The following is a 14,701-nucleotide window of genomic DNA, read 5'->3' as shown; positions in this document are numbered from 1 at the left end:
TTGCTGGACACGATGGCGCAGATTGCTGGTCATGATGGGGCAGAATGCTGGGCACGTTGGGGCAGATTGCTGGGCACGATGGGGCAAATTGCTGGTCATGATGGGGGCAGAATGCTGGGCACGATGGGACAGATTGCTGGTCATGATGGGGGCAGAATGCTGGGCACGATGGGGCAGAATGCTGGGCACGATGGGGCAGAATGCTGGTCACGATGGGGCAGATTGCTGGTCATGATGGGGCAGAATGCTGGGCACGTTGGGGCAGATTGCTGGGCACGATGGGGCAGATTGCTGGTCATGATGGGGGCAGAATGCTGGACACGATGGGACAGATTGCTGGTCATGATGGGGGCAGAATGCTGGGCACGATGGGGCAGAATGCTGGGCACGATGGGGCAGAATGCTGGTCACGATGGGGCAGATTGCTGGACACGATGGGGCAGATTGCTGGTCATGATGGGGGCAGAATGCTGGTCATGATGGGGGTAGAATGCTGGGCACGATGGGGCAGATTGCTGGTCATGATGGGGGCAGAATGCTGGTCATGATGGGGGCAGAATGCTGGTCATGATGGGGGCAGAATGCTGGGCACGATGGTGCAGATTGCTGGACACGATGGGGCAGATTGCTGGTCATGATGGGGCAGAATGCTGGGCACGTTGGGGCAGATTGCTGGGCACGATGGGGCAAATTGCTGGTCATGATGGGGGCAGAATGCTGGGCACGATGGGACAGATTGCTGGTCATGATGGGGGCAGAATGCTGGGCACGATGGGGCAGAATGCTGGGCACGATGGGGCAGAATGCTGGGCACGATGGGGCAGATTGCTGGACACGATGGGGCAGATTGCTGGTCATGATGGGGCAGAATGCTGGGCACGTTGGGGCAGATTGCTGGGCACGATGGGGCAGATTGCTGGTCATGATGGGGGCAGAATGCTGGACACGATGGGACAGATTGCTGGTCATGATGGGGGCAGAATGCTGGGCACGATGGGGCAGAATGCTGAGCACGATGGGGCAGAATGCTGGTCATGATGGGGGCAGAATGCTTGGCACGATGGGACAGATTGCTGGTCATGATGGTGGCAGAATGCTGGGCACGATGGGGCAGAATGCTGGGCACGATGGGGCAGAATGCTGGTCACGATGGGGCAGATTGCTGGACACGATGGGGCAGATTGCTGGTCATGATGGGGCAGAATGCTGGGCACATTGGGGCAGATTGCTGGGCACGATGGGGCAGATTGCTGGTCATGATGGGGGCAGAATGCTGGACACGATGGGACAGATTGCTGGTCATGATGGGGGCAGAATGCTGGGCACGATGGGGCAGAATGCTGGGCACGATGGGGCAGAATGCTGGTCACGATGGGGCAGATTGCTGGACACGATGGGGCAGATTGCTGGTCATGATGGGGGCAGAATGCTGGGCATGATGGGGGCAGAATGCTGGGCATGATGGGGCAGATTGCTGGACACGATGGGGCAGATTGCTGGTCATGATGGGGCAGAATGCTGGGCACGTTGGGGCAGATTGCTGGGCACGATGGGGCAGATTGCTGGACATGATGGGGGCAGAATGCTGGTCATGATGGGGCAGAATTCTGGGCACGATGGGGCAGATTGCTGGACACGATGGGGGCAGAATGCTGGTGACGATGGGGCAGAATGCTGGACACAATGGGGCAGAATGCTGGACATGATGGGGGCAGAATGCTAGACACAATGGGACAGAATGCTGGACACGATGGGGCCTAATGCTGGTGACGATGGGGCAGAATGCTGTTCATGATGGGGCAGATTGCTGGACATGATGGGAGCAGAATGCTTGACATGATGGGGCAGAATGCTGGACACGATGGGGCCTAATGCTGGTGACGATGGGGCAGAATGCTGTTCATGATGGGGCAGAATGCTTGACATGATGGGGGCAGAATGCTTGACATGATGGGGCAGAATGCTGGACACGATGGGGCAGAATGCTGGACACGATGGGGCAGAATGCTGGTCATGATGGGGCAGAATGCTGGGCACGATGGGGCAGATTGCTGGACATGATGGGGCAGATTGCTGGACACGATGGGGCAGAATGTGACAGTGAGACACAGGAGGGGGCTGAATGGACACGGGGCAGAATGTGACAGTGAGACACAGGAGGGGGCAGAATGTGACAGTGAGACACAGGAAGGGGCAGAATGAGATACGGGGCATGACTGGAGACACAGGGGGCAGGATCAAAGACATAGGGGCATGACTGGAGACACTGGGGGCAGGATTGGAGACAGATGGGGCAGGATCATGGGACAGGATGGATACGGTGGAGACTGAAGGGGCAGGATGGGGAGATCATATGGGGCAGAATGGATACTTATGAGGGCGGGATGGGAGAACGTATGGCTGAAGCCAGGAATGAGTCACACGGTGGCTAGGATGGAGGATATTATTACCACAGGGTCTAATTAAGGGATATTATTACTGCAGTGATGTATTTATTTTATTTTTTGAGTATACTGTTTTAAATAGGGGGGCAGTCCTGTTACTGTGTAGTGTGACACTATGTTGCCTTTTTTTCTTCATGTGATGTAATGTAGAAGTTGGGAAAAATAAGTAATGTGTTCTGCAAGCGGAGCTCTAGGTAACTGTGTTATTTCCTGCAGAGACGAGCCCTGGCTGGAAGACGTGATGGCGATCTGTGCTGGATGAAAGATGAAAAACAAAGATGAAGGACTTCACCTAAAGATGTCACTGGTGAGTTAGTGTGTTACCTATACACCGACACTATACACTGTATAAAGGCCCTGTGTATAATGTCATTGATCACTGTATTACCTGTACACAGACACTGCATACTAAGTACAGATCTCCTGTGTATAATGGCACTTATGGTGATAGTGTCGTGTTTTTTTTTTATTACTGATCAGTATTGTAGTATTCAGTCACTGTGGTGGTAATATGTGGTCTGGTCATGGTCTGGCGGTATTTGTTCCTTGTGTGTGGTATTATAGGTCACTATGTGGTCTGAACATGGTGCGGTGGTATTTTTCCCTTGTATGTGATATTATTGGTCATTTTAAAAATTGAAAAATAAAAAAAAACCTAAATTGTATCACATATTTTAACAAATATTTAATAGGTTACAGTAGATTAGGGCACGGCCAAAAGAGTCTACCGTGTTATGGTGGTGGCTTAAAAAATCTTTTGGCCAAAACAAAAGCTGCTGGCTATATGTGTGATCTGGTGATGGGAACTGTTAATGTGTGATTGGTTTGAAGTGTTTTTCCAAGAGAGAGCGGTGGGACTTTGGACAGTTCGAGGGGTGGAGGCGGGGCTGAGATGGAGCTTGGGCGGAGTCTCAAGGGGCCCCGAAAATTTTACCAGTATGGGGCCCCGAAATTCCTAGTGGCAGCCCTGCATGGCGTGCGCTCCCGGACCCATTCCCGTACCTCTGCAGGGCACTTGGCAAGAAATTGTTCTATAAGGAACGCCTGTATAACATCTTCCACAGTAAAGGCGTTCTCTGCTTCCAGCCATCTCCGACATGCCTCGGACATCTTATGTGCATACATCCTAAACGATCCCCCCCGTGGTGCATGGGAGGTCTCGGAACTTGGCCCTATATGAGTCTGGCGTGATAGCATGGTAATCCAGGATAGTCCACTTTACAATGTTATAATCCCGATTCCGCAGTGCATCAATGGTTCGGTAAGCCTACGCCAAGCTTCCGTTCAGGAGCCCCACTAACAAAAGCATCCAGCTAGAGTGGGGCACCTCCATCACAGCACACTGCTGCTCAAAGTCTTTGAAGAACCCCTCCACATCTCCAGAAGCCTCATCAAATGGCTTAAACTCTGTCCGGGTGATCCGTACAGGCTCCCGGATTGTTGGGGTTACACTCCACATTGCGTTACTCCCTTTTTCAAGCTCCATTGCTTCCTGTCTCCGCTGTGCCCTGCGTGCAGCCTCTTCCTTGTACTCCTGAGAGACGCCGGGGCCCAGAACCGCCATCTCTTCTTCATACCACACCAACCACTGGCTTTTCTGGATGGGGATCGCGGTCTCCAGTGCTCGTCCTTCAGACATCTGGGAGGAGGTGGCTGGGCTAGCGCCCACCAGTAGATCAATTAAGGCCTCTTTAGTCAGTCCCTGGTAGTTCAGGCCCAGGTCTCTGGCTCTCTCCTGTAAACTGCATACAGTCCAAATTCTGTACTCACTCTGTGGGTGGTTCTCCATTGGGTTACGCTCTGTTGATCCCACTGCTGCCACCAGTTGTCACGGGGTCCTTCTCTGGTATCACACAAAGCATAAGATAGTCCAGAATAAGAATGCAGTCCAGTATCAGGATAAAATGTCCAGGGAAACGAGATTCCACAACTCTAGCATTCAGAGGATAAAAATGGATCCTTCTCTCTGAAATGCAGCCTTTTCACAATTATGTCTATACCTGAACTGACTTGTCCAGCTGCCGTTCTTCCCCCCACCCCCTTCCTTCCCAGGGGTAGTCAAACAAGTTGCCTCCCAGAGGAGAACAAAAGGCCTTAGGGATTAATGCACTACAGGGGGTCATCAAGAGACAGATAAAGTGGGGCTGTAGGCTTACAATGTAATAAGAAAAACACTATGAAAATAACTGGAATTGTTAAAAATAGGAATATACAAAAAATGACATCCACATAACATATCACACCATCACACAAATAATGCTGTGTGATGTCACTATGTGATGCTATAAATGGCACATAATGCCGTGTGATGTCACTATGTTTTGCTATAAATGGCACATAATGCTGTATGATGTCACTATGTGATGCTATAAATGGCACATAATGCCATGTGATGTCACTATGTGATGCTATAAATGGCACATAATGCTGTATGATGTCACTATGTTTTGCTATAAATGGCACATAACGCTGTATGATGTCACTATGTGATGCTATAAATGGCAAATAATGCCTTGTGATGTCACTATGTGATGCTATAAATGGCACATAATGCTGTGTGATGTCACTATGTGATGCTATAAATGGCACATAATGCTGTGTGATGTCACTGTATGATGCTATAAATGACACATAATGCTTTGTGATCTCACTATGTGATGCTATAAATGGCACATAATGCTGTGTGATGTCACTATGTGATGCTATATATGACACATAATGCTGTGTGATGTCTCTATATGATGCTATAAATGGCCCATAATGCTGTGTGATGTCAGTATGTGATGCTATATATGGCACATAATGCTGTGTGATGTCACTATGTGATGCTATAGATGGCACATAATGCTGTGTGATGTCACTATGTGATGCTATAAATGGCACGTAATGCTGTGTGATGTCACTATGTGATGCTATAAATGGCACATATTGCTGTGTGATGTCACTATGTGATGCTTTAAATGGCACATATTGCTGTGTGATGTCACTATGTGATGCTATAAATGGCACATAATGCTGTGTGATGTCACTATGTGATGCTTTAAATGGCACATAATGCTGTGTGATGTCACTATGTTTTGCTATAAATGGCACATAACGCTCCGTGATGTCACTAAGTGATGCTATAAATGGCACATAATGCTGTGTGATGTCACTATGTGATGCTATAAATTACACATAATGCTGTGTGATGTCACTATGTGATGCTATAAATGGCACATAATGCTGTGTGATGTCACTATGTGATGCTATAAATGACACATAATGCTGTGTGATGTCACTATGTGATGCTATAAATGGCACATAATGCTGTGTGATGTCACTATGTGATGCTATAAATGGCACATAATGCTGTGTGATGTCACTGTATGATGCTATAAATGACATAATGCTGTGTGATGTCACTATGTGATGCTATAAATGGCACATAATGCTGTGTGATGTCACTTTGTGATGCTATAAATGGCACATAATGCTGTGTGATGTCACTATGTGATGCTATAAATGACACATAATGCTGTGTGATGTCCCTATGTGATGCTATAAATGACACATAATGCTGTGTGATGTCACTGTATGATGCTATAAATGGCACATAATGCTGTGTGATGTCACTATGTGATGCTATAAATGACACATAATGCTGTGTGATGTCACTGTATGATGCTATAAATGGCACATAATGCTGTGTGATGTCACTATATGATGCTATAAATGGCACATAATGCTGTGTGATGTCACTATGTGATGCTATAAATGGCATACATTGCTGTGTGATGTCACCATGTGATGCTGTATATGGCACATATTGCTGTGTTATGTCACTTTGTGATGCTATAAATGGCACATAATGCTGTGTGATGTTACTTTGTGATGCTATAAATGGCACATAATGCTGTGTGATGTCACTGTATGCTATAAATGGCACATAATGCTGTGTGATGTCACTATATGATGCTATAAATGGCACATAATGCTGTGTGATGTCACTATGTGATGCTATAAATGGCACATAATGCTGTGTGATGTCACTATGTGATGCTATAAATGACACATAATGCTGTGTGATCTCACTATGTGATGCTATATATGACACATAATGCTGTATGATGTCACCATTTGATGCTATATATGGCACATAATGCTGTGTGATGTCACTATGTGATGCTATAAATGGCACATAATGCTGTGTGATATCACTATGTGATGCTATAAATGGCACATAATGCTGTGTGATGTCACTATGTGATGCTATAAATGGCACATAATGCTGTGTGATGTCACTATGTGATGCTATATATGGCACATAATGCTGTGTGATGTCACTATGTGATGCTATAGATGGCACATAATGCTGTGTGATGTCACTATGTTATGCTATAAATGGCACGTAATGCTGTGTGATGTCACTATGTGATGCTATAAATGGCACATATTGCTGTGTGATGTCACTATGTGATGCTTTAAATGGCACATATTGCTGTGTGATGTCACTATGTGATGCTATAAATGGCACATAATGCTGTGTGATGTCACTATGTGATGCTTTAAATGGCACATAATGCTGTGTGATGTCACTATGTTTTGCTATAAATGGCACATAACGCTCCGTGATGTCACTAAGTGATGCTATAAATGGCACATAATGCTGTGTGATGTCACTATGTGATGCTATAAATTACACATAATGCTGTGTGATGTCACTATGTGATGCTATAAATGGCACATAATGCTGTGTGAAGTCACTATGTGATGCTATAAATGACACATAATGCTGTGTGATGTCACTATGTGATGCTATAAATGGCACATAATGCTGTGTGATGTCACTATGTGATGCTATAGATGGCACATAATGCTGTGTGATGTCACTGTATGATGCTATAAATGACATAATGCTGTGTGATGTCACTATGTGATGCTATAAATGGCACATAATGCTGTGTGATGTCACTTTGTGATGCTATAAATGGCACATAATGCTGTGTGATGTCACTATGTGATGCTATAAATGACACATAATGCTGTGTGATGTCCCTATGTGATGCTATAAATGACACATAATGCTGTGTGATGTCACTGTATGATGCTATAAATGGCACATAATGCTGTGTGATGTCACTATGTGATGCTATAAATGACACATAATGCTGTGTGATGTCACTGTATGATGCTATAAATGGCACATAATGCTGTGTGATGTCACTATATGATGCTATAAATGGCACATAATGCTGTGTGATGTCACTATGTGATGCTATAAATGGCATACATTGCTGTGTGATGTCACCATGTGATGCTGTATATGGCACATATTGCTGTGTTATGTCACTTTGTGATGCTATAAATGGCACATAATGCTGTGTGATGTTACTTTGTGATGCTATAAATGGCACATAATGCTGTGTGATGTCACTGTATGCTATAAATGGCACATAATGCTGTGTGATGTCACTATATGATGCTATAAATGGCACATAATGCTGTGTGATGTCACTATGTGATGCTATAAATGGCACATAATGCTGTGTGATGTCACTATGTGATGCTATAAATGACACATAATGCTGTGTGATCTCACTATGTGATGCTATATATGACACATAATGCTGTATGATGTCACCATTTGATGCTATATATGGCACATAATGCTGTGTGATGTCACTGTGATGCTATAAATGGCACATAATGCTGTGTGATGTCACTATGTGATGCTATAAATGGCACATAATGCTGTGTGATGTCACTGTGTGATGCTATATATGACACATAATGCTGTGTGATGTCACCATTTGATGCTATATATGGCACATAATGCTGTGTGATGTCACTATGTGATGCTATAAATGGCACATAATGCTGTGTGATGTCACTATGTGATGCTATATATGACAAATAATGCTGTGTGATGTCACCATTTGATGCTATATATGGCACATAATGCTGTGTGATGTCACTATGTGATGCTATAAATGGCACATAATGCTGTGTGATGTCACTATGTGATGCTATAAATGGCATACATTGCTGTGTGATGTCACTATGTGATGCTATAAATGGCATACATTGCTGTGTGATGTCACCATGTGATGCTGTATATGGCACATAATGCTGTGTGATGTCACCATGTGATGCTGTATATGGCACATATTGCTGTGTTATGTCACTTTGTGATGCTATAAATGGCACATAATGCTGTGTGATGTCACTTTGTGATGCTATAAATGGCACATAATGCTGTGTGATGTCACTGTATGCTATAAATGGCACATAATGCTGTGTGATGTCACTATATGATGCTATAAATGGCACATAATGCTGTGTGATGTCACTATGTGATGCTATAAATGACACATAATGCTGTGTGATCTCACTATGTGATGCTATATATGACACATAATGCTGTGTGATGTCACCATTTGATGCTATATATGGCACATAATGCTGTGTGATGTCACTATGTGATGCTATAAATGGCACATAATGCTGTGTGATGTCACTATGTGATGCTATAAATGGCACATAATGCTGTGTGATGTCACTGTGTGATGCTATATATGACACATAATGCTGTGTGATGTCACTGTGTGATGCTATATATGGCACATAATGCTGTGTGATGTCACTATGTGATGCTATAAATGGCACATAATGCTGTGTAATGTCACTATGTGATGCTATATATGACACATAATGCTGTGTGATGTCACCATTTGATGCTATATATGGCACATAATGCTGTGTGATGTCACTATGTGATGCTATAAATGGCACATAATGCTGTGTGATGTCACTATGTGATGCTATAAATGGCATACATTGCTGTGTGATGTCACCATGTGATGCTGTATATGGCACATAATGCTGTGTGATGTCACTTTGTGATGCTATAAATGGCACATAATGCTGTGTGATGTCACTTTGTGATGCTATAAATGGCACATAATGCTGTGTGATGTCACTGTATGATGCTATAAATGACACATAATGCTGTGTGATGTCACTGTATGTTGCTATAAATGGCACATATTGCTGTGTGATGTCACTATTTGATGCTATAAATGACACTTAATGCTGTGTGATGTCCCTATGTGATGCTATAAATGGCACATAATGCTGTGTGATGTCACTGTGTGATGCTATATATGACACATAATGCTGTGTGATGTCACCATTTGATGCTATATATGGCACATAATGCTGTGTGATGTCACTATGTGATGCTATAAATGGCACATAATGCTGTGTGATGTCACTATGTGATGCTATATATGACACATAATGCTGTGTGATGTCACCATTTGATGCTATATATGGCACATAATGCTGTGTGATGTCACTATGTGATGCTATAAATGGCACATAATGCTGTGTGATGTCACTATGTGATGCTATAAATGGCATACATTGCTGTGTGATGTCACCTTGTGATGCTGTATATGGCACATAATGCTGTGTGATGTCACCATGTGATGCTGTATATGGCACATATTGCTGTGTTATGTCACTTTGTGATGCTATAAATGGCACATAATGCTGTGTGATGTCACTTTGTGATGCTATAAATGGCACATAATGCTGTGTGATGTCACTAGGTGATGCTATAAATGGCACATAATGCTGTGTGATGTCACTGTATGCTATAAATGGCACATAATGCTGTGTGATGTCACTATATGATGCTATAAATGGCACATAATGTTGTGTGATGTCACTATGTGATGCTATAAATGGCACATAATGCTGTGTGATGTCACTATGTGATGCTATAAATGGCACATAATGCTGTGTGATGTCACTTTGTGATGCTATAAATGGCACATAATGCTGTGTGATGTCACTAGGTGATGCTATAAATGGCACATAATGCTGTGTGATGTCACTGTATGCTATAAATGGCACATAATGCTGTGTGATGTCACTATATGATGCTATAAATGGCACATAATGCTGTGTGATGTCACTATGTGATGCTATAAATGGCACATAATGCTGTGTGATGTCACTATGTGATGCTATAAATGACACATAATGCTGTATGATGTCACCATTTGATGCTATATATGGCACATAATGCTGTGTGATGTCACTATGTGATGCTATAAATGGCACATAATGCTGTGTGATGTCACTATGTGATGCTATAAATGACACATAATGCTGTGTGATCTCACTGTATGATGCTATAAATGACACATAATGCTGTGTGATGTCACTGTATGTTGCTATAAATGGCACATATTGCTGTGTGATGTCACTATGTGATGCTATAAATGACACTTAATGCTGTGTGATGTCCCTATGTGATGCTATAAATGGCACATAATGCTGTGTGATGTCACTGTGTGATGCTATATATGACACATAATGCTGTGTGATGTCACCATTTGATGCTATATATGGCACATAATGCTGTGTGATGTCACTATGTGATGCTATAAATGGCACATAATGCTGTGTGATGTCACTATGTGATGCTATATATGACACATAATGCTGTGTGATGTCACCATTTGATGCTATATATGGCACATAATGCTGTGTGATGTCACTATGTGATGCTTTAAATGGCACATAATGCTGTGTGATGTCACTATGTGATGCTATAAATGGCATACATTGCTGTGTGATGTCACCATGTGATGCTGTATATGGCACATATTGCTGTGTTATGTCACTTTGTGATGCTATAAATGGCACATAATGCTGTGTGATGTCACTTTGTGATGCTATAAATGGCACATAATGCTGTGTGATGTCACTAGGTAATGCTATAAATGGCACATAATGCTGTGTGATGTCACTGTATGCTATAAATGGCACATAATGCTGTGTGATGTCACTATATGATGCTATAAATGGCACATAATGCTGTGTGATGTCACTATGTGATGCTATAAATGGCACATAATGCTGTGTGATGTCACTATGTGATGCTATAAATGGCACATAATGCTGTGTGATATCACTATGTGATGCTATAAATGGCACATAATGCTGTGTGATGTCACTATGTGATGCTATAAATGGCACATAATGCTGTGTGATGTCACTATGTGATGCTATAAATGGCACATAATGCTGTGTGATGTCACTATGTGATGCTATAAATGGCACATAATGCTGTGTGATGTCACTATGTGATGCTATAAATGGCACATAATGCTGTGTGATGTCACTATGTGATGCTATAAATGGCACATAATGCTGTGTGATGTCACTATGTGATGCTATAAATGGCACATAATGCTGTGTGATGTCACTGTATGATGCTATAAATGGCATACATTGCTGTGTGATGTCACCATGTGATGCTGTATATGGCTCATATTGCTGTGTGATGTCACTTTGATGCTATAAATGGCACATCATGCTGTGTGATGTCAGTATGCAGCGTCGGACTGGCCCACCGGAGAACTGGTGGATTCTCCGGTGGGCCCTGGCATCTGGTGGGCTCTGGCACCTCCTGGCATACAGGGCCAGCAGTTGCCTAGGGCCCCCGCTGCTCCAGGGGCCCCCAGCCAGTGGTGTGTCGCTCACCATGCAGCTGCTATGGGGGCCCCTGCCAGCAGAGTAGCAGCGGGTGTCAGGAGGCAGGAGCCCCTGTCCCCCTGCTAAAGAGAAATGAATATTCACTGCGAAGCAGTGAATCTCATTTCAGGCCTCCACCCCCAGAGGCCCCGCCCCCAGCCCAGTAAGCCGCTCTGCATCAGGGCCGGCGCCGCCCTCAGTCCTCTCTGCTCCTGACTCACAGCCAGTGCGCGATGACGTCACTACATCGCGCACCGCTGTGTGTCTGGCAGAGGGGGCAGCTCCTGACACTGAAGCCGGGATCAGCGTGGGAGTGAGGAGGAGAGGTGAGTATTGTGTTTTGTTTTTGTTTTTTATATCTCTCTCACTCTCTCTATCTGTCTCTATCTATCTATCTATCTCTCTCTCTATCTATCTCTCTCTCTATATATCTCTATCTCTTATATATCTATCTTTCTATCTCTATCTATTATCTATATCTATCTATCTCTATATCTATCTCTATCTATTATCTATATCTATTTCTATCTCTATCTATCGCTCTATCTCTATATCTATCTATCTATCTATCTCTATATCTTTCTATTATGTCTATCTATCTATCTATCTCTATATCTATCTATCTTACTCTATATATCTCTATATCTATTATCTCTATATTTATTATCTATCTAGCTACCATCTATATCTATCTATCTTTATCTATATATATCTCTATCTAATATCTATATCTATCTATCTCTATACCTATCTATCTATTTATCTATCCGTTATCTATCTCTATATCTTTTCTCTGTATCTATCTATCTCTATATCTATATCTCTCGCTATCTATCGCTCTATCTCTATATCTCTCTATAGCTATCTATATATCTATCTATCTATCTCTATATCTATCTCTCTGTATATCTATCGCTCTATCTCTATATCTTTCTATCTCTATATCTATCTATCTTTCTCTATCTATTTATCTCTATATCTTTTCTCTGTATCTATCTCTCTCTATATCTATATCTATCTCTATATATATCTATTATCTCTATCTATTTCTCTCTATATATCTCTCTATATCTATCTATCTATTTATCTCTATCTCTATATCTATCTCTCTGTATATCTATCTATCTTTCTATCTCTATATCTATCTATCTTTATCTATCTATCTATTTATCTCTATCTATTATCTATATCTATCTCTATCTATCTATCGCTCTATCTCTATATCTATCTTTCTATCTCTACATCTATCTCTATATCTATCTTGCTATCTATCTCTATATCTATCTATATCTATATCTATCTATTATGTCTATCAATCTAGCTATCTCTATTATCTATATCTACCTATCTCTATATCTTTCTATCTTACTCTATCTCTATATCTATCTGTTATCTCTATATTATCTATCTTTATCTATCTCTATCTATTATCTATATATATATCTATCTCTCTATCTATTTATCGATCTCTGTATCTATCTCTCTCTATATCTATCTCTCTCTCTATCTCTATCTATCTATCTTTATATCTATATCTATCTCTATATCTATCTATTATCTCTATCTACCTATCTATCTCTATATCTATCTCTATATCTATCTCTATATCTATCTCTATATCTCTCTATAGCTATCTATATATTATCTCTATATCTATCTATCTCTATATCTGTCTATCTATCTATCTCTATATCCATATCTATCTCTATATCTATCTCTATATCTCTCTCTATAGCTATCTATATATTATCTCTATATCTATCTATATATTATCTCTATATCTATCTCTATATCTATCTATCTATCTATCTCTATATCTGTCTATCTATCTATCTCTATATCCATATCTATCTCTATATCTATCTATCTCTATATCTATCTTTCTATCTAACACTATATCTCTGTATCTATCTCTATATCTCATTATCTATCTCTATCTCTCTCTCTTTATCTATCTATTGATCTATCAATCTATCTCTATATCTATCTATTATCTCTATTATCTATATCTATCTATCCATCTATCTATCTAGCTATCTCTATCTATCTCTATATCTCTCTCTATATCTGTCTATCTTTCTAACTCTATATCTATCTCTATACATATCTCTATATCTAGCTATTATCTCTTTATCTATCTCTATATCTATTATCTCTATATCTATCTATCTCTATATATATCTCTATATCTATTTTTATTTATAGCCATCTATCTATATATATTTATCTCTATATCTATCTATATATGTCTATATTATTATTATTATTATTATTATTATTATTATTATATCTGTATATCTCTATCTATTATCTATCTCTATCTATTATGTATCTCTATATATCTATCTCTATATCTTTCTATCTATAGCTATCTATCTCTATATCTATCTATCTATCCATTATCTATTTTCTATCTATCTCTATATCTATCTACCTATCGATCTATCTATCTATTTCTTTCTATATCTATCTTTATATCTATCTCTATCTATCTCTATCTATCTCTATGAATCTTTCTATCTATATCTATCCATTATCTACTTTCTATCCATTATCTACTATCTATCTCTATATCTATCTATTTCTACATCTATCTTTCTATCTATATCTATCTAACTCTATATCTATATATCTATATAGCATTATACCCTATGAGGGGGTGCATTATTCCCTATGAGGGGGGCAGTATTATACCCTATGAGGGGGCAGCATTATACCCTATGAGG

Source organism: Dendrobates tinctorius, unplaced genomic scaffold (genome assembly GCF_039654945.1).
Source record: "Dendrobates tinctorius isolate UK_male_01 unplaced genomic scaffold, ASM3965494v1 ptg000043l, whole genome shotgun sequence".
In the NCBI taxonomy this organism is placed as follows: domain Eukaryota; kingdom Metazoa; phylum Chordata; class Amphibia; order Anura; family Dendrobatidae; genus Dendrobates; species Dendrobates tinctorius.
Note: the sequence above shows the minus strand (reverse complement) of the source record.